Source organism: Fulmarus glacialis, unplaced genomic scaffold (assembly GCF_000690835.1).
Source record: "Fulmarus glacialis isolate BGI_N327 unplaced genomic scaffold, ASM69083v1 scaffold46849, whole genome shotgun sequence".
Classification (NCBI taxonomy): domain Eukaryota; kingdom Metazoa; phylum Chordata; class Aves; order Procellariiformes; family Procellariidae; genus Fulmarus; species Fulmarus glacialis.
The window spans coordinates 1-3,914 of NW_009236103.1; positions in this window are offsets into that span (position 1 = coordinate 1).

The following is a 3,914-nucleotide window of genomic DNA, read 5'->3' on the forward strand; positions in this document are numbered from 1 at the left end:
TGGAATAGTGTGTTCAGTTTTGGTCCCCACTAGACAAAAAAGATGTGGACAGGCTGGAGAGGGCCCAGAGAAGGGCCATAAAGATAATCAAAGGACTGGAAAGCCTGCCATATGAGGCAAGGCTGAGAGAACTGGGTTTGTTCAGCCTTGAGAAAAGAAGGGGAGACCTTATCACCATGTTCCAGTATTTAAAGGGTGGCTACAAAGATGACGGAGACTCCCTTTTTACAAGGAGTCACATGGAAAAGATGAGGGGTAATGGGTACAAGTTACTCCTGGGGAGATTCTGATGGGACACAAGAGGAAAATTTTTCACAATGAGAACAATCAGCCATTGGAATAATCTTCCCAGGGAAGTGGGGGATTCCCCAACATTGGACACTTTTAAGATTCAGCTGGACAGCTCGGCCCTTTTTTCTCGTGCTTTTGCCAGGAAAGGTTGGACCAGATGATCCTTGAGGTCCCTTCCAACCTGGTATTCTATGATTCTGTGATTCTATGAACATATGGTAATCTCACGTATTAGCTAGCGGTTATATGAAATCTTGATATTAATTTAACTACGGTGTATTCCTTGGAAATACTTCTAATGAGATATCTCTTACACGAATTAATCTTGACTTCCACAATAAGTCTACCTAGAGCTATACAAAGCCATACTTAGACAGAGCTAAGTGATATAACAAAACACACAGCAGTCTAATTTCTAAGTACAGGCTTGTCCCGGAGATCCAGGAAGCATGAGAAGAATGTTCAGCTATTGAGAGCACAGCCTGTCATATCAAAGTCGGGTTTAAATAGGGAGCTGGACCAGAGGAAGATTATGAATGAAGCAAGAGACATGAAGTTTGTTAGCCTACACAGGAAGGTGGTCACTAATATGGTAAAACCAGGTTCTTGCTTGGCGTGGGCAGGGAAAGAACAAGGGTAGGGAAACTTCCTGGGCATGGAGCCTTCCCGTATACAGACCAATTCAAAAATTCATGCCCACCTTCTCTGCTCACCATCCTCCCGGCACACCAACCACACCAAAAATGACCAGACATAAGTCTATCCCTTCTATTCCCCAGCTCCTTTTCATGAGTAACTAAGCTGGCGTGGTGCAAGGAAGATCAGAGGCTGTATGGAAGCGGGGAGAAAGCAGTGCTGCCCGCGAAGCAAACACCTCCCAGGTTCCTGCCTCCGGCAATGTACTTCTGCACTGCACCTATACCTCACCTGTACCTCACCGTTAGGGGCTGGCCCCAATGGCATTCAGAAAACAAGTGACAGTTGAACTTTAAAGCCATAAATCTTTTCTCATAGCAATTGCACCATCAAGACTGATGGGACTAATCTGAAGAGCAAAGGGTTTGCAGGACAGTGTCTCAAATCATGTTCCAGTGGTTTGAGGTGTAAGTATTCATGCAGGGACAGGATTAACCAGTGAATTTCTCAACCATGTAACTACCAGAGAAAAAAAAAATCACCTCTCCCAAAGCAGATCCCAAAAGGAATACTGAGTTATTGCTGTTTAAACAACAGTTGCTAGAGGCCCCTTTGCCTTCTTTACATGTGGGATAAATGGGAAAAAAAAAAAAACCCAAACCAGAATATTAATATTATCAACAGCTTTTAATACTGACTTTAGTGTGAGCAGGGACTGAATTTAGAATAGGCACTTGAAATTTTTCAGATTCACTTTTAAAAGGGTGAATATGTTCCGTGAACAACAGGGAGCCAATATACACAGCTTCTGAAGAAACCAGGGCCTGAAATACATTAAACAGCGTGACTAAGTAAAATATAAGCTCTAATGCATACAAATTTTGTTTATTGAAAGTCTCTTTTCAGAGAGCAAAATGAACCACTCATTTGAAAAATATATCCAAATGCATTTTAAAAAAATCCATGCAGCTTTTTGGTTTTCTATTTATGCTGTCTTTAAAACAACACAATTAGAGTACGTGGGCACTTTGTTTTTGAAGTAGCATTCGTGGTACTGAGAAATTGACTCCATACAAAGATAAAGCTCTAGGCACTTTCAAGTGCTTAGGAGTTCAGGCTGACTGTTTTCAAGTAAACAAGGATTTAAAAGAAACTTCTCACACACACTTTTGTTAGCAAACTACTCAGAGATATAAGAAGATTAGCCTTCTTATTACTTTTATATTAAGTAATTTAGAAGTTGTTATCAAGTTAGTTCATTTAAAAACAGAGAGAAAGAAGGAAGCAAGCGAGGAAGGGAAAAATGAACAAATTACCTGTCTCAGGTAAAAATCCCTTTGAACTTGTTGCTGCTGACTCTTCTCCTGAAGGTGAGGATAGGACAGCCTCTGTTGCATGCCTCGTGCTAAACAACGCCCCAGGGCTACTAACGTGACAACCAGCCATCCTACATTCCTCGGCCTCTGCACTCGAGCCATCATTTTACTTTAGCTCCACTGCGAAGATACGCTGCTATCCTTCCAGCGCTTGCCCGTTCTCTTATATTCTCCCTTCTTCTCCAGATTCTGACTCAGATTAATGAGGCTCTGTGCTGTGATGGGCCCCACCTTTAAACTTTATACGTGAGTCAAGTTGTACAGCACGCATTACCGTTCCTGAGGTTAACAAGTAACCTCGCAGTTCCTGTAGCTCAATATATACCTAAGTCGGGGTGTGGCAGGCATCACCTCCTCCCCACCTAAGGCAGCCAGACAGCTCTAGGTGATTAGAGCAGTAAATCACTGCCTGAGTAATGCTGCATAAACATACGGGGCTTACGAACTATCCAGGTGAGTGTCTTGATCACTTCCTTTGGCTATGTATTTCCACTAGGTTATATAAAAAACCCCAACACCTTAGTTTATAAAGGCAGTATGTTGAAAGCAATGGGATGGTAGTAGGAATTTCAGCCAATGCTCATCCATTTGTGTGTGGCACAGAACATCAAATGTGTGAAAAAATAAGTTTCTAGAAATACTTCCAAAATGGTATTTGACAGATGTTGAAGAGCTGCCCTGAGCAGTGGATGCACACACGAGACATAAGCCAACCGTAAATGTTGTTTTGTTCAGTCTCTCTGCAGCTGCTCTGGTCTAGATATTATTGTTGCATTCTCATTTCAAAAACGTTTGCAAGGTTAGTACAGCAATTGCTGCTTTATGGTAACCCTCAACCATTTTCTGAGAGAATAATTCCTCATATTTTGTGCACTTTGTACACCGCTTATCTCTCTGGTACTTTATTCTGCTGCCTTGGGTGCTTACACATGGGAACAGTCAAGCTCTAAGCTAAGCAAAGTGACAGCCAGAAGAATTACAGCTACAGAACAGCACCAGGGATAGGATATACAACTGCGGCTAGGATTTCACCATTCTTCAGAGAACAGTATTACTTTGCAATGTTTACATTATCTTTCATAAGAATATCTCCAAATATTTTTTTCAAATATTTTAACTTCAGCTTTCAAATATTTTCCTATAAAAACACAAAAAGTGTTAGTCACTCTATGAAAATAGGAAAGGATCCAGAATCGTCTAGGTTCAGCTTATTTCCCTTGGACCTTGTCATGCATTTCCCTGATAAAATAAGGAAACTTGTCCACATGTAGGGTCTCACAGACTTTGATCAAGTCAACTCTGACCTTCCCTCCATTAAAGTAAGTATCGACCGAGATTATTCAGCTTCTTGTAGGCCATCACAGAAGAATCCCTCAATATAGTGCCTTACACATGTAAAATGACATTCACAGTTCCGCAAAAGCAGCCATGAGTTGAATAACCCTATAGTGCTTCTTAGGCAGTGAAAGTATTTGAGCCATTGAAAGTGCACAGGCTTACAAGAAGCACGTTTAATTACTTTAATAACTAGCCTGTTTCTCCAACTAAAGCATGTATAGCTGTAGGCAAGACAGAAGATAATGGTACAGTATGGAGGCAAACGCTTCCTAC